Here is a 25,056-nt window from a genome sequence, read left to right as displayed (position 1 = left end):
GTGTTGCGTTATCCTGATGGAATTTGAACTTATCGACATTTTCTGGAGGGGCGATGGGAGGGGGTTTACCAGTGGGTGATAGGCTAAATAATTGATAAATTTAATTATGTAGTCTATCAAATTGGAGAGAGTGAGAGCAGTTACTCCAATAACTCAGATCTGAAAGTGACCTATAGCAGCGATGGTGGGGGCGTTGGGTCGTTGTTGGAGGGGAAGGAGCGAGGAGACAATAGTATAAGTACCTTTCAGTCAAGAGGAAATGGAGCTGACATGGATAACCATGTAACAGAACAATAGGTTAAGTACCTGTCAATCAAAGGAGAACAAAACGTTTGCCTCTCATTGCTACCTGCCCCAGATGTAGGAAACCACAACTAACAAAATATGCTTGTATGAAGGTAGTCCCAAGACTAGGGAATTGTTTGGGACATTATTACTGGATAACAAAAAGATATCATTTGATTTTCTGGTATGGGTAGAAGAGACTTTATTGAGTTTGACTGAGTGGACACTGGCGTTGTCCATCACAGTTACTGAATTTGGTTGGAGCTTTAGCAAGAATAATTTGTAAACCATTGTTTAAATACACTGTACGTCATCTCGCTATGGTATTCCTCAGAGCTCTTTAATTTTTAAGCCTTAAATATTAATAACCAACTGTCCCACTGTCCCTTCATGTATGATAATAAGTCGATTATCCATACCTACAGGAACTTACGCAGTCTGTAACTGCACGACTGCTACGGTCGCAGGTTCGAATCCAGCCTCGGGCATGGATGTGTGTGATGTCCTTAGGTTAGTTAGGTTTAAGTAGTTCAATGTTCTAGGGGACTGATAACCTCAGATGTTAAGTCCCATAGTGCTCAGAGCCATTCAGGAACTTATGGCCACCAAATCCTTCACTCAATTTACATTTTATGGGGTTTTGGTTCACATACATTTTGTTAGTATAATAAGTACAAGATGTCCTACAGTCTCGAATCTCTTACATTCGTATTAAAAGTAATGCCCATTCGCCCAGAATATCACTTCTCTCCATAAGGAGTTTTCCTTCGTCCATCCTACCATATCGGAAGCTGAGTTCCAATAATACCATAGTATTGTCCATCGTCCGCCGTTAAAATTTAATTTCTGTTTCATTTGGGAAACTAAATTTTCCATAGCCAGGTATTCTCCTGTCTAGTGCATGCCAAATATAGTCAGACATGAAACGCTCTTTGAGAAATAATACAGATCGCCTACTTCCTTCTTCGCTTCTCTGACCTTTTAAAAGGTGCCGACCCACTGGTTTTAACAGACGCATTTGCTTCGCTGGACATAGGCTTCACAGTTCACAGGTCCCATACCGCACGCCGCAGCTGCCTCCATCTGGGTGTGGGCAATGTTGGCACGAGCACCACGTGGAGGAGGGCCGTCTGCTTTGGCTTCTCTTTTGAAGAGGTTGTACACGCCGAATATTACAGTTCTTTTTTCCTTCTGCATCTCTGGTCGCTTTTCTGATCCGTCAGGCATAAGGAACATTTCGCTAACAATACAAACGTCCACAAATGTTTATTGGAGATGAAATAACCACTACACGTTTAAAGCACACAGATGAACGCGCGAAACAGAATGAAGTGGCGGAATGACGCTATTGACCGGCTGTGTTTCACGTGGTACACTATCCCTTCCTACTACACATCGCTTCACCACCATCCATCTTAGCTGCATACAGCTATAGGGGTGGCCGAATTAAGCAATATAGCGTGGGTAGACGCCACACAGGAATGCATTATTCAAGGAGCTCATGTAGTTTTAGTGAAAGTAAACTTCTATAAGTTGTTGTTTATAGGTCCCCTATTTCTGTACAACTTACAGAGGAATCTTGATTCACTTTATAGGAAGTACCAGAAATAAGTCACATATGGTGACTTAAACACAACCTACGACCAGCTTACACACAGAAGTGACACTTTCTCCAGGATATCACCTTCATTTTGCCGAACAATGCTCAAGCACAAACAGTGCAAGCTGTTACTGATTTGTCTGACTGATGGGGCTGCTAAGTGCTATACCATCTACTGCTCCCCCTGACTTACCCCGTCGTGAGTTCAACTCGATTTTAAAACAGAAGAAAACAGTTTACGGCATTCGCTTCAGAACTGCAATACACCGTCCCACTCGAACTGACAACACAGCTGGCACTGCTAAGAGTATCCTACGACTTCCACATCACTAGCAACGAGTTATACATAATGCTGATAAGTACTTTGAAGGTCAGTCAAACTTTGAAACACGTATCTGTTTAGTAGGAGTTGTAAATAAATACTTGCCACTATTAAATTTCCTACCCTCTTATTTGGTGGTACCTCTTTGCATTGTAAAAGGATATTTTTGGCTCAGATACCGGCGGTTCGGGCAATAAGTGGTGTGAGATCACGCACCTCTTGTTGACCCCTGCTCACAAGTCTGGGTATTTTGACATGGCCTCTCAATATATCCATTCGTTACTGTCAGCAGAAATCAAACCTACATATGGATTGGACTTCCTTATCTCTTGTGCAGAAAGGTGTGCAGCATACTGCGGCATCCACTTCCAATAAGCTACCACTCGAATTCAAAAATCTTAGCACTAATTCACGCGCTTTCAAATCGAAACTGAAGAGTTTCCTCATAGGTCACTCCTTCTATTCTTTCGAGGAGTTCGTTGAAAAATTAAGCTAATTCTTGTTGTATTGTTGAGTGCGTTTATTTAAACTTATGGACTGACTTTTTTCGGGTCCATAAACATTTATTTTTATCTGTTATTAGTTTTATGTTGTAATTTCATGTACTGACACGTTCCATGACCTTGGAGATTTGCTCCTTAATTTGGTCCTAAGGAACTTGACGAGTAAATATATAAATAAAATAAATCTAACTACAAAACAGACAACTGATGGCTACAACAATTTACTTTACTACCAGCAAACACACATAAAAGTACCCATGGAATTAGGTATGTAAATGTTTAACAAACGGATGAAAGGTCGGCAATTGTGAAATTCTGGGTAACTATAATTAAAGTTAACTTTAAAAAAAACTGGCTCTGAGCACTATGGGACTTAACATCTTAGGTCATCAGTCCCCTAGAACTTAGAACCACTGAAACTTAACTAACCTAAAGACATCACACAACACCCAGCCATCACGAGGCAGAGAAAATCCCTGATCCCGACGGGAATCGAACCCGGGAACCCGGGCGTGGGAAGCGAGAAGGCTACCGCACGACCACGAGATGCGGGCATTTAACTTTTCGAAACGCTGGTCACAATGACGTAAAATTGCAACGGAATGTTATTGGAGAAGGCGGAAAACGTATGGGAGAAGAAAAAAAATAGGGTGAAAGTTGACCAATAGATCGAGAAGTATCTGTCAGAACACGTAAATGAAAGCACACGTCATGCGCACATCCCACCGAAGCTGATACAAGTGCGCGGCGTACACTGCGACGTTCGTCATGGCTGTCTCAATACAGGACTCAGCGAGGTGGTGCCGTGGTTAACACATTGGAGTCGCACTCGGGAAGACGGCAGTTCAAACTCGTCTCCGGCCATCTTCATCTAGGTTTTCGGTGATTTCCTTAAATTGTTTCAGGCAAATTCCTGGATGGTTCCTTTGAAAGGGCACGGTCCATTTCCTTCCCCTTCCTTCCCTAATCCGAGCTTATGCTACGTCTCTAATGACCTCGTTGTCGATGGGATGTTAAACACTAATCCCCTCCTACTCCTCAACGCAGGATCGCGCTGTGCTTGTAAAGCTGTATTACAAGAATGAATACTGTGCTCACTCAGTCCACTGAAAGGTTTGAAAGAAAGACGTTGGTCCGATGACTGCAGTGGGTCTGGAGAAAATGATTCGGAAATTCGAAAAGACGGGTATTTTGGTGTGCAACCTGGTGGAGGGAGGAATCGAATTGATTCGACGTCAGGGAAGCAGTGACCATAGCAATGCAGGAGGAGACGAGTCGTGATGTGAAAATGTGTAGTGCACGGAGAATTGCCCAAAAATTCGACATACCCGTGAACACGGTGCATAAAATCCTACGAAAGATCCTTCCTTGCGATCCATTCAAAATTATCCATGTGCACGAGTTGCTTACTGTTGACCTGCCAACAGGAGAGATCTGTGCATTAGAATTTCTAGCTTGCATGGAAGTGGACAACGATACGCAGTCAAAGATTTTGTGGACAGATGAAGCCCACTTCCGCCTGACAGGATACGTCAATACATGGAACAGTCTAATATGGGCAACGGAAAATCCACACGCATATCAACCAGTACCACTTCATCCTGAAAAGGTCACTGTGTGGCATCATTTATGATAGGGCCACATTATTTCGAAGAGACAGGTGCTTCCGGTCTTCTTACCTGTACGATCACTGGTAAGCGCTATGAGTGTCTTTTGCGAAACCACGTCATTCCAGCTCTCGAACAGCGTGGATGTGTGGAGGGGATCATTTTTATACAAGATGGTGCACCTCCGCACTTTGCAAATCCAATTATGCAGATGCTGAAGCGCCATTTCGAAAATGCTAGAATTATCGGCCACCATTTCCCTACAACCTGGCCGTCCCGATCACCTGGTATTAATCCGTGTGACTTCGATCTGTGGGGCTATATGAAAGATGTTGTGTTCAGTGCCCCGACTGCAAACTTAGCTGCACTGAAGGCACGCATTGCGCAACACACTCTGAGCGTGACCCTGGAAACACTTCGATCACTTATGGACCATGCTGCATCTCAGTTTCAACTTGTTGGACAGGATACTGAACATGTCTTGCACCAGTCACACGGAAATTAATAATCCAATTTGGTGCTTGTTATGCCGGTTTTGGCCGCAGAACAATGAAAAACCGATGTCATTGATGCATTGTATGCGGGTTTTGGCGTCGGCACAATTGAAATCCGATTTTTTTACATCCGGTGTGATATGACCTTGCCGTGGTGAATGGGCTTACGTAACTAACAGTATCAGACGTGTACATCTATGCACACTGAGAAGTACAGTTTCCTTAACATCAAAAGTACACCTTAGGCATTGTTGTATGATTCATTTGTCTTTTGCAGTAAACCCTATTAGATTATCATGCTTACAGCGCGAACTACTGCTACATTTTGTAAATTATTCCATTGCAATTTAACGTCATTTTGAAAGCGGTGTTATTTCTACAGTAGTTTGAAAGTTTAACTTTAAATTTAATCACCCTGTATATCCCATGATGTATACGTGAAACTGAGAATATATCGAGGATGTGATGAATGACTGGGACAAGCGTTGGAAGGGTAATCCACAAAAAAACCAGCAGAATCGACAAATTGCCTAATGGAATCTCCTAACTGGCTGCAAACGTTAAAACTGTGCATTTAAACAGTTATTTATAGAAACTTGTGGATTGTATAGCTGGCTCATCCTTATCGCTACTAAATAGCGCGCATGCTTAAGACGGTTTTGCTAACGGCTATCAGTCCAGCTCAACCTCTGTACCCAGCTTTCACATGGATAAACGTGTATCATCCATCTTTAAGAAGATAGTATCCTCTGACTTAACTCTTCATTTCCTGTCTGGATCTCCCAGTAGAGGAACCTTGCTGTCAAAAGTAACATACCTTGAAAGTTCCAGCCTATACTAATTTCATAAATAAGTTTAAGAAACTCCTGGTCGCAAGGGTGGTTATACACCAATGGTCTGGCGCTGGGAGGAAGCCAAAAGATCTCTCCCACTATGTGACAGGTTTCTAGCCCCACCCAACCAAAATGCTTGCATATACACGTGTGGAAAAATGGAGCTTCTCCATAAATAATTAATGTAAGCCTTTCAGAGAGTCTGTTATCAGAATTATAAACGAATATTCTGTTGCGGCTTGGCCACAGAATAGCGGCTTGTCTGACACTCTCCTTTTATATATTTATTTTCTAACAGGAAATGTCCTAGTATCGCATGCACAGCAATTTTACGGCGTGTGCCAGCTGTGTGGAATTGGGTCACAGTGATTTCTTTGTCCTCTTGTCTGCTCGGCAAGCTTTCAGCTCCGAACAGCTTTATCACTCTGCGGTCCTCTTAAGCTACATTTCATATTCAGAGAAAGCTAGGAAGGTTTCCCAATGCTGCAGAAAATACTATATCCCCCTGTCTGTAATCAAAGAAAAGGAGCAGAAGAAATGATTGGCAGTGTGATTATAAACTGCTAGTAACATCACCACCTCAGCGTCTCGGAGTCCGCAGCTCGTGGTCGTGCGGTAGCGTTCTCGTTTCCCACGCCCGGGTTTCCGGGTTCGAGTCCCGGCGGGGTCAGGGATTTTCTCTGCCTCGTGATGACTGGGTGTTGTGTGCTTTCCTTAGGTTAGTTAGGTTTAAGTAGTTCTAAGTTCTAGGGGACTGATGACTGTAGATGTTAAGTCCCATAGTGCTCAGAGCCATTTGAGCGTTTTGAAGCGTCTTACAGCGAAATTGTGCTGAAACTAATCTGTTGCACACGTTTACATAAGCCATTTTTGCTCTACTACGTGTGCTGTTTTTTTTTTTTTTTCTTTTCGCATGCTTCTAGTCAGATGAGTTTCATGCCATGTTATCCTGGCCATGTTAACCTGGTGCCAAGTTAAGAACATGAAACATCGTAAGAGCACTGTTTCGCAAACTGCCATTCAACATATACAATATTACAATAAGCACAGCCAAATAGTTATTGTAGATTATCTTTAACACTGCATAATAACTGCCGACAGTATTCCGTACATCTCATCTACGTAACTGGCGGTATACCTCGACCGCAGTTATTGAGCTGGCTACCGTAAATGACTTTCCTGCAACCTCCTTGTGATGACAATTGGTTTCTTCTCACATTACATCCAGTGAGAATCATATCGAAATTCACAACGTCCCAGCTTTAATGTCTGACCATTCTTCACTTAGTTATTGAGCAATAGTAAAAGTGTATACAGTAGACTCACAAATAACTTGACGCTGGGGACGGTTTCATGATAGCATTCATTCTCAACCGCAAGCAACGAAGTCAACTTCACATGAATGTATCTAAATCACATGTATCAATGTTGAAGAGGATATTCACACAAGAATTCGAGACAGTTCACAAATAACTATTGTTTACATTTTTGGCATGACCTACTGGGCAGCACACTAATAAGTACATAATGTGAAGGATAATCTTACAATTTAAAATCAAAGATGGTAAACTAGTCTCTTTCTTGAGAGACTATTTTACCATCTTTGAAAAAAAGAGACTGAAAAAAGAGAGAATTTTGTTATGTTGTTTGATAGTACTTCATATTATGTACTCGTTATGTGAAGGACGACGATGTTAGGTCCCTCCTTTCATATACTGTACCCACACCTCGTGCTGTGGTTTCATTTACATTACCTTCATTCAGCAAGGTTTTGTACTCATAGGGTTGGCCCTATCATACATGGATTATCACGTCCTTTCCGGGCTCGTCTTTTGACTGTCTTTCTGAGATGTACGATCATGAATGGTTTGGATCGGATGCCATTCTGCCTTTCCATCCAAAGTTTTACCGAGGAATGACAGGTTTCTATGCGCAATTGCACCTTGGAACTCGTAGCTAATTAAGTACTAATTGTGTGAATACAACGCTTTACTGACTACTTTGTTCGGTGGGTTATGTTGACTATTAACGCTTTTACTTCTGTAGTTTTATTCTATATGCAGAAGGGATCTGAAAATATGCCTCCAAATTATGATACAGGTAGCCAACACAGAGAAAAGACACGAACAGCTATTATGGATTTGTACTTCCTCTCAGTTTAATACAGACAATTTTACCGGCTCTGCTTTTAAATTGTTTGATTGTGCTTCACATTATGTGGAATTGTTTTTAGTCGTGGTTGCCAGACCTGTACGGTTATTAGTAGTACAATAATAGGTTCATAGACAGTTATTGTCGTCTCGCAAAAGCTGTAAACGGCTGACGTCTCATGGCAAAACCCCGCTGCTCACGTGCTTGTTTACACTTCCTCTTTGCTTTGATCCTGTGTACGCGAAGCTCTCTGCACATAACGCTGTGGATGGCGGAGCCGAAACGTAGTGTAGTCGCAAGGGCTGAGGCGGCAACGAACCCAACGGCGGTGTTTTGCCACGTGGCGTCTGCGCCTGACAGCTTTGCGACGCGCCAGTAACTATCTACGAACTCACAGACTGTCAGATTCACTTGGCAAAGTGTAGAAACAGTGAACCCCTACTGATTGTAACTCAAGTGTTAGTCTGTTCCAATGTGATGCGCTGAAGAAGAGCGAGGACTTAAACGTTTGATTAATGAGTGAGACTACTGGAGAAGGAACTCTGACTGTAGAAGCGTTCCTTGTATTGTCCTTGTCTTCTCAGACGCAGCGGGTATTCCAGTGACTTGCATTTTGTTGTGAACTTATTTACCTTTTTTTTTTAATAAATCGTTTGGATAGGGCCCCACGTCGCGCAGATCGTTTGTCGAGTGCCGGTCTCTCAATATGACGCCACTTCGTCGACCAGCAGTCGATAAGGACGGTAGGATGATGATGAGGACAACACCACCGAGTTCCTGGGAGGAGAAAATTTTCACGATCCAGTCGGATATCGAACCCGGGTTAGAGGATACACAGTCCGTCACGCAGACCATTCAGCTACTGGAGGGGAATATTTCCCTGTTAGAAAATAATAACGACATTGGTTATTTATTTTTGGCAGTCAACGAAGTCATTTGTGTTGAATTTATTGTGTTCTTGAATATAGAGGATGAACCAAATGCTGTGTGTTTCTCGTAGAAATGTTCCAAGATAGACATACTTCAGTTGGCGATGAGGATTTCAACGAACTTTCTATAGAACTGTCCGAGGTAGTCAATGTGTTCCGCAAATTTTAATTGTGGCCTCTGCACGCACCTCAGGTGGCTAGTAATAATATAACTGCTTGGTCTGTTCCATTTCCTCCAAGTTTATTCTCGAGGCTAATAATATGTTTGTAGACAGGCATGTGCAGGCAGCGTTAACGATACACACGTCGACGTGCTTCAATGAATCTTTCGCTGATATGTCACCGCCTACAGGACTTGGCATTGTGGTATTGATCCGAAGATGCAAAGTACACCTAGCTATCTTTATACACTCCTGGAAATGGAAAACAGAACACATTGACACCGGTGTGTCAGACCCACCATACTTGCTCCGGACACTGCGAGAGGGCTGTATAAGCAATGATCACACGCACGGCACAGCGGACACACCAGAAACCGCGGTGTTGGCCGTCGAATTGCGCTAGCTGCGCAGCATTTGTGCACCGCCGCCGTCAGTGTCAGCCAGTTTGCCGTGCCATACGGAGCTCCATCGCAGTCTTTAACACTGGTAGCATGCCGTGAGAGCGTGGACGTGAACCGTATGTGCAGTTGACGGACTTTGAGCGAGGGCGTATAGTGGGCATGCGGGAAGCTGGGTGGACGTACAGCCGAATTGCTCAACACGTGAGGCGTGAGGTCTCCACAGTACATCGATGTTGTCGCCAGTGGTCGGCGGAAGGTGCACGTGCCCGTCGACCTGGGACCGGACCGCAGCGACGCACGGATGCACGCCAAGACCGTAGGATCCTACGCAGTGCCGTAGGGGACCGCACCGCCACTTCCCAGCAAATTAGGGACACTGTTGCTCCTGGGGTATCGGCGAGGACCATTGGCAACCGTCTCCACGAAGCTGGGCTACGGTCCCGCACACCGTTAGGCCGTCTTCCGCTCACGCCCCAACATCGTGCAGCCCGCCTCCAGTGGTGTCGCGACAGGCGTGAATGTAGGGACGAATGGAGACGTGTCGTCTTCAACGATGAGAGTCGCTTCTGCCTTGGTGCCAATGATGGTCGTATGCGTGTTTGGCGCCGTGCAGGTGAGCGCCACAATCAGGACTGCATACGACCGAGGCACACAGGGCCAACACCCGGCATCATGGTGTGGGGAGCGATCTCCTACACTGGCCGTACACCTCTGGTGATCGTCGAGGGGACACTGAATAGTGCACGGTACATCCAAACCGTCATCGAACCCATCGTTCTACCATTCCTAGACCGGCAAGGGAACTTGCTGTTCCAACAGGACAATGCACGTCAGCATGTATCCCGTCCCACCCAACGTGCTCTAGAAGGTGTAAGTCAACTACCCTGGCCAGCAAGATCTTCGGATCTGTCCCACATTGAGCATGTTTGGGACTGGATGAAGTGTCGGCTCACGCGGTCTGCACGTCCAGCACGAACGCTGGTCCAACTGAGGCGCCAGGTGGAAATGGCATGGCAAGCCGTTCCACAGGACTACATCCAGCATCTCTACGATCGTCTCCATGGCAGAATAGCAGCCTGCGTTGCTGCGAAAGGTGGATATACACTGTACTAGTGCCGACATTGTGCATGCTCTGTTGCCTGTGTCTATGTGCCTGTGGTTCTGTCAGTGTGATCATGTGATGTATCTGACCCCAGGAATGTGTCAATAAAGTTTCCCCTTCCTGGGACAATGAATTCACGGTGTTCTTATTTCAATTTCCAGGAGTGTAGTAATATGTCATTTACATTGTGTAAACACTCTTGTAGAAAAGTTAGTAATGATGAACAAATACATGTATGGATGAAAGGACTTGATGTACTTGCTGAAAATATAACTGTCACTGGAGATATTACTTTGTACTATAAATATTAATAAAGGGTGATCCCTGACCTCTGTAACCGGGAGGGAGGCGGGGGGCGGGGGGGGGGGGGGGTGAGGGGGCATACATCACGATCGTGGGGCTCAAGGACAACAGTTTGAAAAAGTTCGAAACAATAGTGCCGCACTGCCCGTGAATGTGGGAGGTCTACCTACAGCTGCCATTCGACTCAGCTCCTTAGAAGTGCTTGTGATCAACATGCCTTTTGGGTGTTTTCAATAAAATATGCTGCCATTTGACATCACAAGAAAGCATACCTTTTTTCAATCACATCTTGAACAGATAATCTGATATGTCCCTGGTACAGCTAATTACCTGGATGATAACCTGGTCTCCGATACATCTCTTGAGCAATTTGCATTCAACTTGGATGCTCTTTACTCACACTTTGATAAAGTTCAGTTGTGGTGTAACAAGGACAAATGTACTCTCTTCGTTCGACAAGTGGATTACTTGGGACATGTGCTTATTGCTTCTGGAATTCGTGTTACCCCTCAGTGTGTAGAGGCTACTCAAAGACTGCCGGTGACCAAAGATAAATCTGAACTGAGGTCAGTGCTAGGACAGCACCATTATTACAGGTGATTTATTCCACATGACGCAGCACTCGCCAAACCTGCTCTGTGAACATTTTCCGTAAAACTGGTCACTCCGATGTGACAGAGTTTCTGCCCTATGGTAAGCACTCCTGCAGCCAACCTGCCTGATCACATGCGACATAGCCAAGACTCTCATCTTGGCGACTGATGCATCGGATTACGTTGTGGCTGCAGTCCTTTCACGTATGTGGTGGATGGCACACAACAGCCAGTTGCTTTTATTTCGAGGAGCTTGAATGCTGCACAGTGCAACTACAGTCAGCTCGAGATGTAGACTTTGGCGATCACCTTCAGAATTGAGAAGTTTCATGACTACATCTAAGGCCAACAGTTCACCCTTATGAATGGCCACATGCTTCTGATCCCATTGCTCTGGTCCATCATACCCATCCCTACCAAACAGGCTATAGAGCTACATGTGTGAAATCCACTTCCACTCCACAGCACAGAATGCTATTGCAGACTTCGTTTCCCGGCCGCCCATTGTACAAGACCCAGACATTGACACAGATACAGAGGTGTGTTTCCACATGGGTTGGTGACAACAGACGCAGTCGCCCAGCTGCCACTGGATGTAGCGCATGTCAAACAGCACACAGTCAGCGGTCCATCCTCTGAGCAGTTTTCCACTACATCAACTAGAGCTGGCCTTCCAACTGTAAGCCACTGGCACACCTCCACCTCCAGGCGTTCTGTGTGCACCAATTCGAATTATTTGCAAAGCAAGAAGTCATCTTTATCCAGGGCAGCAATGGCTTAATGTGCATTGTTGCCACAAGTGAGTCTTCCATCTTCTCCACTAGGGCCATGGGGAGGGAGGGTCCTCAGCAGGAGGCTGATACAGCACCATGTATACTGGAGTGCAATGGGCATTTCAATGATCCACATGGTCATTGGCTGCTCCATGTACCAGAGCAAGCAAGTGGTAACTGTTTGGTGATACTCCCCTGGCCCATTATGACCACACACTGATCCTACATCCATATCGATTTTGAGGGTCCCTCTCTTGATTCGTCGTAGTTTATCATCATTGATGCTGTAAGGGGTTTCCATTTCTAATTAAAATGACATTTACCTCTGCCACACATACTATCAAAAACCTAACACACATTTTTGCCTTAGAAGGTCTCCCTGAAACCATTCTCACAGACAATGGACCTCAGTTCACCTCCGCAAAATTGTCTTCCTCTTGCGCCACGCATAAAATCTTTCTCATTCATACGGCACAATTACATCCAGAATCCAATGGCATTTCTGAGCAGTTTGACTGCCCATTCAAGAACCAAATGGCTAAACTGTGTTCATTCCTGTGCAGTCACCACTCCATGGATGACGCACTTGTTCACTTTTTTGCATCATACAGTGGCTCTCCACAGGAAAATACCTCCCAGTAAAACGCTAACATGGTTGACCACATCTCTCCTTTCTTTCTGTCCTTCACTCTCTGGAACAGCAGGGCTGCCCACCCTAATGCAGATGGCACCGTTTCCCCTTGCTACACCCAGTGTGGGCAATGAACTTCGTTGTGGCCAACCCTGATATTGCTACAGAGTCCTTGGCTGTGCAATGTTGGAAGTTATATTATAAGATAGATCACGCTGTCACAAAGACGTCAGTAAGGTCCGACCATGGCATAACTCTGTTACATTGTTTGAAAACTAATCTCAGTGTTCTGTTCCACACACATAGCATGATAACTGACTCTCTGGGAATGCTGATGTCAATGCTTCTCTTCAGTGGGATGGGAGACTCCCAATGCCACAGCCCGACACTCCAATGGAAGTTGATCCCAGTCCACCTTCACCTCCTTGACTGAGCCAAGAAGACGCCAGTGACCCCAATGGGACACCTGTCTTCGCCTGGCCTCTGCTACTTAGGGAAGGGGGGAAGAGGCGTGGCGTGTCACAAAAGCAATCAAGCACCGAATCCACATGGCCACGACTGCCATGACGTTCGTTGCCTGCTCAGCCCCTGCGAGTACAAGACGTTCCGGCTCCGCCATTTGCAGCGTGACCTGCAGAGGGCCTTCACGTACACCGGACCAAAGCACAGAGATCGACAAAATCAACAAGAGAGGTCGCCCCTGCGACGAACCTTTTGCTGCATCCATCAGTGTCACGTGCAGCCAATTAGGAGGAATTGTACCTCCGCCGTGCGTTTATTATGGCTACCTCCTCGTTGATCATGACAGTTACGATGCAGCATCCAAGAGAAGAAGTCCGCTCCAGGCCCAGCGCCGCCTCGACCGCACGCCGCCTTCACTGCCAAGGGACCTCGGAAACATGTTCGCGATCTGTTCGTATTCTGTCAGACATTGGCATACCTGTAGAAACTGTGAACTCGCGCCGATCTTAACCAAAGTGTCGATCTGTAAGTGTTGATCAGTTCCAATGTGCTCTTCTGAAGGATAGAGAGGACTTAAACGTCTGGTAGTCAGACTAGTGGAGAACGAATTGTGACTGTAGAAGCATTCCTTGTTTTGTCTCCTCAAAAACGATGGGCATTCGAACGACTTGCCTTTAGTTGAGAACTTATTTCTCTTTTAGGAAATAGTTACAAAGCTGGTTACTTGTTTGTGACGTGACAGCGAAGACTATTCGTGTTTAATACATTGTATTCTTAAATACAGAGGATGATATACAAGGTCGTGGGTTTCTTGTGAATGTGTTCTTTGTGCTTCAGTTACTTGTTTATTGGATGATAGTTCTTCAAGCCTTGATGTTATTTACCCCCACTTCTTGTTTGAAGACAATGTTAAGGAAATAGATCAGGTGAAAAACAAGGAAATAGTATATGAAATTGAATTCGTACCATAAAAATTAATCTACACTCCTGGAAATTGAAATAAGAACACAGTGAATTCATTGTCCCAGGAAGGGGAAACTTTATTGACGCATTCCTGGGGTCAGATACATCACATGATCACACTGACAGAACCAAAGGCACATAGACACACGCAACAGAGCATGCACAATGTCAGCACCAGTACAGTGTATATCCACCATTCGCAGCAATGCAGGGTGCTGTTCTCCCATGGAGACGATCGTAGGGATGCTGGATGTAGTCCTGTGGAACGGCTTCCCATGCCATTTCCACCTGGCGCCTCAGTTGGACCAGCGTTCGTGCTGGACGTGCAGACCGCGTGAGCCGACACTTCATCCAGTCCCAAACATGCTCAATGGGGGACAGATCCGGAGATCTTGCTGGTCAGGGTAGTTGACTTACACAATCTAGAGCAGGTTGGGTGGCACGGGATACATGCGGACGTGCATTGTCCTGTTGGAACAGCAAGTTCCCTTGCCGGTCTAGGAATGGTAGAACGATGGGTTCGAAGACGGTTTGGATGTACCGTGCACTATTCAGTGTCCCCTCGACGATCACCAGAGGTGTACGGCCAGTGTAGGAGATCGCTCCCCACACCATGATGCCGGGTGTTGGCCCTGTGTGCCTCGGTCGTATGCAGTCCTGATTGTGGCGCTCACCTGCACGGCGCCAAACACGCATACGACCATCATTGGCACCAAGGCAGAAGCGACTCTCATCGCTGAAGACGACACGTCTCTATTCGTCCCTCCATTCACGCCTGTCGCGACACCACTGGAGGTGGGCTGCACGATGTTGGGGCGTGAGCGGAAGACGGCCTAACGGTGTGCGGGACCGTAGCCCAACTTCATGGAGACGGTTGCGAATGGTCCTCGCCAATACAACAGTGTCCCTAATTTGCTGGGAAGTGGCGGTGCGGTCCCCTACGGCACTGCGTAGGATCCTACGGTCTTGGCGTGCATCCGTGCGTCGCTGCGGTCCGGTCCCAGGTTGACGGTCACGTGCACCTTCCGCCGACCACTGGCGACAACATCGATGTACTGTGGAGACCTCACGCCCCACGTGTTGAGCAATTCGGCAGTACGTCCACCCGGCCTCCCGCATGCCCACTATACGCCCTCGCTCAAAGTCCGTCAACTGCACATACGGTTCACGTCCACGCTGTCGCGGCATGCTACCAGTGTTAAAGACTGCGATGGAGCTCCGTATGCCACGGCAAACTGGCTGACACTGACGGCGGCGGTGCACAAATGCTGCGCAGCTAGCGCCATTCGACGGCCAACACCGCGGTTCCTGGTGTGTCCGCTGTGCCGTGCATGTGATCATTGCTTGTACAGCCCTCTCGCAGTGTCCGGAGCAAGTATGGTGGGTCTGACACACCAGTGTCAATGTGTTCATTTTCCATTTCCAGGAGTGTATTTCACATTGTTAGTCAACTAAAAAGAAAACCACATCCTCTCTCCGTCATGGACAGGAAAACACTGACAGTATAAGAGCGCAGATACATCCGACTGGAGTTTTTACAAACATAAGAAAATTAAAGTTCTACATCTTTCCCCGCAAGCTGCACAGACTTGGTTCCTAACAGACTTACTCCGTTTTAATCTTTGTCTTAGACTGTTTAGGCGAATAAAAGGATAAAAATACATGGAAAAAATAAAACAAATACCCATGTTTGTGAACAAGCATAAGTTCCAATACAATGTGACTGGTCAGCATTAGCCCTCACTGCTCAAACACTGCATCCTAGGACTGCATTCTTTTGTCCATTTCATTAAAAACCCTTGTCAGATATCGAAATGTCTGTACTACATAAGGCTCTATCAAAAACTGCCTAGTTTGACATGATCCTGTTCCCTTGCGTCCAAAATTCGTACAGGCAAACATGTTTCTACTCCACGTAAGTTCTGTACACTGCCTCGGTCACTCGCATGATTGCGCCTGGTTCTTCATATAGAGACGCCTAAATGAAATTGATTTCATAAGCATTACCTTTGATTACCGTGCTGGAACTATTGTATCCACTTTGTAGAATGCAATCTTTTCGTTCTGTCTGGGGACAATGCGTACTTACGAACAAAAACAAATAGTTTTCCATTTTCGTCCTCTTCGACGTCCTGGTAACCTATTGCTACCAGTACAGCTGACTATATATTCACAGATGGTGGTACAAGATCGCTGCCTGTCTGTTACATCACATAGTTGCTCCTAACTCTTCCGCCGATCTTCTTCACACATAAATGTCTCTCAGCTGCTTGCCTTTATTTTAAATGGAACAACACTTTAATTTCGTAGCGATATTTTAAGTCTACAGCAACGGCACCATCCCAGCCTGTATCATTGCATAACGATAATTCCCTTACCGGTTTTCTCACATGAGATACGTCGTCCGTGACTCCATCTCTTTCCTATTTCTTGACTTTAACACAATTGTGTAATTCATCTGTTGTGCTCTTTATTTGTTGAGTCACGGGCCAAATTAATTTTCCCAACCGCAGGCTTGTTCCTCAATTATTTTTTCGTCCTCTTTTCTGCTTTGTTAATTTCTACCGTGATCTTTTTGTCCAATTTCACCATCCTTTCTGCACACCATTGCACATGACCTCTTTTGAAAACCGCATCACTTTTCCCATCCTCCAATTTGAAGTTTTCGTGTATCTTTTTCAAAAATTTTTCCATATTTTTCTAACGCTAATCAGAAATTCCATTATGCTGTTAACACTTTTTGGAGTGTTCTTCTACTATTTTGTACTGCTTCCTGCTTTCTAATGTCATTTCGATTATCTGACTATTGACAAAACGTCGTGTTGGAGAAGGAGTTGGCGCACGATCGCCAACACACCGTGTCAAGACGTTGCGTTCAGCAACCACAGGGTTGCCCATTGCCGGTGACATTGTCACATCCTCTTCGCGTAACGTTTCAGCTTCAGTTTGCTCTCCGTTACTCTACAGGCTATGCATCGCTAATGACCATTCTAAATTACTCTCACGACTATCATGAAACACAGTACTTTGTGAACTATCTTCCTCGTGTTACAGATTAAGTTCGCAGTCTACAGTTATGATAGACTTTCTTTTCTCAATCAATGATACTAACCTTTTCTAAACTACATGAATTAACACAGGTTAACATTGTCGTAACCAATAATTGGAGCAAAGCGACCACATCTCCTTCATAATCGAATTCCTAACCTAGACACACAACACAATAAAAACGTACCAAAAACACAAACACGCTTAAAAGATCCCCAAAACTGCAACGTAGAAACACAGAACAACGACGCGATTTACTCACCATACATTCCTGTAAGAGAAAGACAAATTCGTATACTACAGCGCAAACAATGTATCATTAGTTTAAATTCTAGACTTTCTTCCACTATAAAGTCATTCGTCTTTACTTTTCCGACTAAAATCCATTGAAATGGCAAATTATTTGAAAATTAAGACATGTTGATCTAAAATTTTGTCGACGTAATTTCGGAAGTTAATCCAGCACAGGAGTCGTCAAATTTATTTGCGAGGTACTGGTTGAGCTGCTTAGAATACCCATAAGGTGCTAGAGAAATAAGTCCGGTGCCCGGTGACATAAGGCTCTCCATGTTCATTCTCTCTGTTCATGATTCTTCTGACCTTTTTTTTTTTTTTTCAGCTTGACACGAATTTCTCTTCTCTTCCTATCATTACATCTCAGAGTAGTAATTGGACCGTACATCATCAGCTATTTTTCTGGACGCATTCCAATCTGTATATTTCTCTAGTACCATCGAAGTTATTTTGCGATTCTTAACACATGCAATATCATCTTATCCTTTCTTCTTGTCAGTGTTCTCCATATATTCCTTTCATCGCCGAATCTGCCTATCACTCGAAATAAATTTCAGCATTTTCTGCAGCACCACGTCTTAAATTCTTCAACTCTCTTCTGTTCTGATTTTCCCACAGCCAATATTTCACTACCAAAACTGCAGTATCACAAACATAGGCAATTTGGTTCAGGCTAGAGGATTTCTCTCGTCCACAAATGCTCCCTATGCCAGTGATAGTCAGCCTCTTCCGTCCTCCTTACTTATTCTGCTGCCTAGGTAACTGATTTCATGAACCTCGTCTACTTCGTCACCCGCCTAGTTTCTCGTTTGTCTCAATTTTGCTACTCCTCAATGCTTCCGTCTTCGTTCGATTTTACTCTCAAACCATATTCTGTATTTATTTAACATTTCATATCATTCAACGCATCCTGTAACCCTTCATCACGGAGGATAGCAATGTTATCAGTGAATCTTATCATTGAAAGTCTTTCACCTTGACGTTAAATCCCACTCTGGACCATTTTTTTAAATTTTAATCAATGCTTCTTCGATGTACGGGCTGAACAGTAGGGCGAAACACTACGTCTCTGTTTTACAACATTTTTAATCCGAGAATTTCGTTGTTCGTCATTCATATTTTCCTCTTGGTTCTTGTACATATTGTATATTACCTGCCTTCTACTGTAGCTTACCCCTATTTTAGTCAGAAGTTCTAACATACTGCACAATTTTACATTGTCGAATGCTTTTTCTTGGTCGACAGAACTATTGAACCTATCTCGAATTTTTTTTTTTTTTTTTTTTTTTTTTTTTTTTTTTTTTCTGGCTGGCTTTCATTATCAGGCGCAACATGTGACCTATCTCTCTGTCTCCTTGCCTAAGGCGAAACTGACCATCACCTAACAGATCCTCAATTTTCTTTTCCAATTTTCTGCATATTGTTCTTGTCAGTAGTTTGGATGCGTGAGCTGTTAAGCTGATTGTCTCATTATTCTTTGACCGTTGGCTCTTTCTATCATCGGAATTGCGTGGATGATTGTTTTCCGAAAGTTATGTAATATCGCGCCAGTCTCTACGATCCAACACACAAACGTGAACAACCACTTTGTTGCCACCTCCCCGAAAGATCTTAGAAATAGTGCTGGAATTTAATCCATCCCTTCTGCCTTATTTGATCTCAAGTCCTCCAAAGCGCTCTTAAATTCCGATTCTAATACTGGATCTCGTAGCTCTTCCCTGTCGACTCCTGCTTCCTCTGGCACCAGCTCATCAGACATATCCTTTCCCTCATAGATGCCTTCACTGTACCCTTTCCACCTACCTGCTGTTATCAGTGGAATTGCCATTGCACTCTTAATGTCTGCGCACTTGCTTTTAATTCCAGCAAAGGTTCTTTCGACTTTTCTGTGTATGATATGAGTCCTGGCAACCATTTCTCTTCCGAATTCCTTACATTTTCCATGTAACCATTTTGCCTTAGTTACCCTGTGCTTTTACTTATTTCATTCTTAAGTGACTTGTATTTCTGTGTTCCTGAAATTTTCTGAGAATTTATATGCTGCCTTCTTTCCTTGATAAACTGAAGTATTTTTTTCTTTTACCCATAGTTTCTTTGCAGCTGCCTACCTTGTACCTATGTCTTTCTTTCAGGTTTCTGTGGTTGCCCTTTGAGATATTTCTGTTCCTCTTCAACCCAACTGCCCAGTATGCTCCTCATTACCTTTCTATTTATAGCCACACATGCCTTCTTCTTCGCTCCTTAGTAATTTCATATCCCGCTTCTCTGCGCACTGATTCTTTCTGACTTGTCTCTTAAACTTCAGTCTACTCTCCATCATTAAATTTTTTTTGTCAGGTTCTGTATCTACTCTTGGGTTTGTCTTACGATCCAATAACTGATTTCGGACTCTTTGGCTCACCATGATGTAATCTAACTTTTCCAACTGTAACTACGTCCTTTGTGTATCTTGAAAAACTATTTCGCATTACTAGCTGAAATTTATACCGGTTCCCGTCACATCACCTAAGTGAAGCGCTGTCGGGCTGGGATAGCACTTAGTTGGGTGACCGTATGGTCTGCCGAGCGCTGTTGGCAATCGGGGTGCACTCAGCCCCTGTGAGGCAAACTGAGGAGCTAACTGATTGAGAAGTAGTGTCTCCGGTCTCGGAAATCGACGTACGGCCGGGTGAGCGATGTGCTGACCGTATACCCCTCCATATCCCCATCCAGTGACGCCTATGGTCTGAGGATGACACGGCGGACGGTCGGTACCTTTGAGCCTTTAGGGCCTGTTCTGAAGGAGTTTAGTTTTAATTTTTTTAGGTGAAATTTACTGCAGAACTCTATGAGACTTTCTCCTATCTAATTCGTACTACCAAGTTCATATTTTCCCGTAACTCTTGCCCCTATTTCTTCCCCCACCCTATACTCGCATTCCACTGGACAATGACTGTTATATTTTCATCCTCTTTTATACACAGAATTACTTGTTCGGTACTCTGATAAAGTTTCACTATTTCTTCACCTTCGGTTAGGGACGCCAGGATCTATACTTGAAGTATTGTTGTTGGTGTTGATTTTGATGAGGACAACCATACCACCGAGATTTTCACTGTAACTCACTCTATGCTCTACGATCCTATTCATAACGAATCGTACTCCATTATACCATTTTTGCTTCTGTTGATATTACACTATGCTTATTATTGTTTTCTTTAATTTCACTTCTGTCAGCCCCGTATATATAGACGGAGCCTCAGCATTTCCTTTTTCAGATCTTCTAGCCTACCTACCAGGTGACTTCTGGAATCGTGGTATCTTATCCTTTTGTCAGTTATTTCATCTTTTCCTCACGGTAACCTCCTCCTTTGTAATCCACTCCCAGAGATCCGAATGGGGAACTAGTCCGAAAGATTTTGACAAAGGAGAGATAATCAATGCAATTTTTTTACTTACAGACTACATGTCCTGTGGATACACATTATGTGTCTTTAATTTAATGATTTACATTTCTTCTGCATGCTCAAATTGTTGATCATTGCTCATTTTTCTGCCGTTTAGAGTCAGTTTCCCACCATGAGGACAACAGAGTGTCCTGAATCTCTGTCTGCTTTCTTTGACGGAGCTATTGGCAGAACGAGGATGACTTCTTATGCTGGAAGTCTTTTATCGCCGATGGTGTTGGCTTCATATTGTAACTTTAAGCAGTGGCGAAGTTCGAAACCAGGACCGAGGACGTTTTCACTGTTTAGTCAAAGATGCTCTCCCTAGACCATGGGTGCATAAGGTTATTCAAATTAAAGAAATGCAATTTTGCAACAGCAACGTCTTGCTGAAGGAAAGCCACTAATGGTGTACCAATACGTGGAGGGGCTCATCTAACTACAGAAGAAACTAGTGGTCACTCTAACAGTTTAACTTGTTGCTGTAAAATATAAAAAAATAAATTATTCATTTAATTAAGAACATAAACATGCAATAAGTCGACAAAAGTTTCGTAATTATGAAATATAGGCTTCGTACAGATGGGTGGAAGCAGGAAACCGTAATGTGAAACTGTACCATCGATACAATGAATGACTGTGAAAATGACTGGTAGTTAAAGAAAGAGGGCAGAAGAAAGAATCCGGAAAAATGAGTGCGAACAGCAACAGGAATACCAAAGAATGTGGTTGAAACAACTATCTGTCTGTGAACATTAAAGCTGTACGAATGGAACGTGGCGTCCCCCTAGATTCCACGATGGCATCGTTGGCTCATCCTGACCATTCTTAAATGGTTTTGAGTGTGGAACACGATGGTAGAAGTGGCTGGAAATTCCCAGTTCAGCTGTACTCAGTTCTAATACGGCGACATCCTTCTGCTCGAAATCTTGGCAGCAAGAAGCTACTGTTAGATTACCCAGTAATAACTTACTAATAAATTTAAGAAACTCCTGCTCTCGCGATTTTTGTCATTGTTAACAAATAATTGTCTGGCATAAGGAGGGAGGCAGAAGATCTCTCCCATTCCATGACAGTTTCCTGATCCTAACCAACCAAAAGCTGTACTTGTAGACTTACGCATGGGATTTCACCTTCAGTACACACAATAATTCTGAGACAGTAAGACTTATATTAAGTTATATTACTACGATGGTAAACAAATGTTCTTTCTTGCTGTTATCGCAGACAAAATGCCAGTTCCAAGTTCTCCCGTTCTGAAGTGTACACCTGGCTCTTACATTTTGTCTTCCCTAAAAGTATTACTCCTAGCGTCTCGAAGAAGGTAGCTTCATGGTAGGCCGGGCGCCCTCGAGGCACTTGCTGTGTGGAAACGGAGCGTAGCAAATTCTTTCTCTTCCAGGTGCTCAGGAGAGTTGCTTTCAATTCCAAAATATTTATGAATCTCTGGCTCTTTTAAGTTAATTTGCATAACCAGAGTCAGCTACAAAGCGCTGCCAATCACGAAGAAAATAACAGATCTACTTCAAACAGGACAACTTAACATAGTAAAAGGAATGGAGCAGAAGAAGTAATTAGCTGTACAGTTACTGGTAAATGAGAATTTCTTGTGCAGATGTGATGCAGCGTTAAATTACCGACTACACTGACTATTAAATTGTGCATATTACAATATAATGTACGTTGCATGTCAGCAGGGCCTAAACTGCCATCTAGCAACATTAACGAAGTTACTCAAACAGCTAGATTTAGAATTTGGTAAAATTAACCCCGCGATGATGGCTCTGTATCTCATTCAAAGTGTTAGCTATTTATTGGTATTTCTTAACAAATGATGATAGGTAAACTTGCAAATTAACTATTAAATAAACTATTTAAAACACACCATTACGCAAAGACATGATTAAATATTGCAATAATACATGCACTCAAAAAATATCATCTTTAGCATTACTTAAGTTACATATTAGTGCCAGCGTACACACATTATGGTAGCACTTATGTGGATGGCTTGATAAAGGACCAATGTTTGACACTACTTGTTGAGTTTCCTAGGGCATAGGTTTCTTTGCAGTTCAACGAACACTTCAAGTATATGAGATATTGGTGGCAAGTTGAACAAAAGTTTTCTTTCTTGCTGTGTGGATTTATCGTCAACACGAAGACAGCTCTAAACAAAATGATAGCGCTGCCGTTCTTTTGTCGACTGAAATATTTGAGCGCTGCACTGCCTGAAGCCCAGAGGTCAGCAGTGTTGTGCCTCCCAGATCGCTAAAATCCAGCGATTTGCAACAAGCCAGTATAATCCTTTAGTTGGGTCGTGCTCTTTTCGTTCATAAAATACTGATTTGCAACCGTTTCACAAGCTGCTTCCCTTTTTATAATTTGTGAGTTTGTGTATGTCAAGAGAATAATAAACACATCTTCATTGCAAAACAGATTCGAGCGTTCAAGATCTGACACTGCCGATCTTGCTATCAAGCTGATTTCAGATACCTAAATGCCTGGGCCTGTACATGTTGATGAGAATGATTTTTGCACCAATTACTTCTACAATGATGTAGGTATCTTACTTTCTGGTCGCTCGTCTATTTCTGGTAAAATCTGAAAGTGAGACGAAAGTATTACATCGCGGTTGTGCAAGGGCTACGATTAACCTTTTGGCGTTCTCTCACTGCTACTTCCTTCTGCATGCAGCACCTGTCCTCTTAGCGTCCGCGGACTTTGTTTCCTTGCGTGGGGTCAGTCTTCTGAGAGATGGCACGAAAACGTAGCTCCAGTTTCTGCCAACTTCAAAAGAAAGTGAGCATGGTCAAATTCAGCCAAGATTTGCTCACCGGGTTATGTCACTGTACAATGAGTCATTTAACAGTGGGACGTTTCCTGAATGGTTCATATATGCTGCAGTGTAGCCGTTGTTAAAGAAAGGAGACAAAGAAACGCCATCAGATTTCCTTCCAGTTTTTATTTCGCAGCAGTTCTCGAAAATTTTACGAGCAGTAGTAAATAGTCGGCTTCTTAAACACGTGACATCAATGCCTTGTCAAAATCACTGTTCGGATTTGTAAAGGATTCCGGTATTGAGATGGCTAATCTACACGTACAGTGCGAATGTACTTGTACTTAATTCTTTATAAAATAAATCACATACTAGTGGTATATTTTGTGACATATCAACTGCATTTGATTGAGTAAATCATAATATTATTTCAAATAAATCACAATACGCTTATTCCTAATAATATTTGTGAATAAATAAATATCTCTTTTTCAGATTAACAGTTCTAGTCACAGAATGAATACTGCAAATAAGAACGAATTTACCGATATATAAAGTAGCTAAGTTACTTTAGTCCAGAAAGGTACTTAGTATAACGCAATTTGGTCATATGATGACATGATGGAGACCGTGGCTGTTTTTGAAGACAAATGTTGATGGTGTTAGGACAGCAACCATAGCGATTCATCGTCAGACGTTTTACACGCTTTCTTTCTGACATTTTATGTGTTTTCTATAGGTTAATTGTCGTGAAACGTCGGATACGACATGTATCAAAACATGTGGTGCGTGGTTGAAATGATCTCAGCGACAAATCTCAAGTGAACAGTGAGAACTATTACGTGCGCAACAACGAGGATGCAATGGGAATGCATTTACATCGATTGGATTAACGTTATGAAAACAATCACTCAAAACCGACGTTTCACGACGATTAATCTATAAAAAACACACCAAATGTCAGAAGGAAAGCGTGTAAACCGTCTGATGATGAATTGCAACGATTCGAAACTGATAACGGTATCATTTGAATAAAGGAACTCAAAGTAAATTTGTGGCTGGTTGCTGTCCTAACGCCATCAACTTAGTATAACATTTTCAGTAGCTTCTCAGCAGCCAAAAAGTGTAAACTAGTAATTATGCTCAATATAAGAACAGCCTAATGGACATATTGGTGGTCAACTACATCTGCTCCATTGATGAATGTACACTGAGATGACAAAACTCGTGGGATATCTCCTAATATCGTGTCAGACCTACTTCTGCCCCGCGAAATGCAGCAAATCAAAGTGACATGGCATCAACAAATTCTCGGAACTCCTCTGCAAAAAGGTATTTAGCTATACTTCTCTAAACCGTCCAGACTACGAAAGCGTTGCGGTGCAGGATTTTGTGGA

Source organism: Schistocerca gregaria, chromosome 3 (genome assembly GCF_023897955.1).
Source record: "Schistocerca gregaria isolate iqSchGreg1 chromosome 3, iqSchGreg1.2, whole genome shotgun sequence".
Taxonomy (NCBI): Eukaryota; Metazoa; Arthropoda; class Insecta; order Orthoptera; family Acrididae; genus Schistocerca; species Schistocerca gregaria.
Note: the sequence above shows the minus strand (reverse complement) of the source record.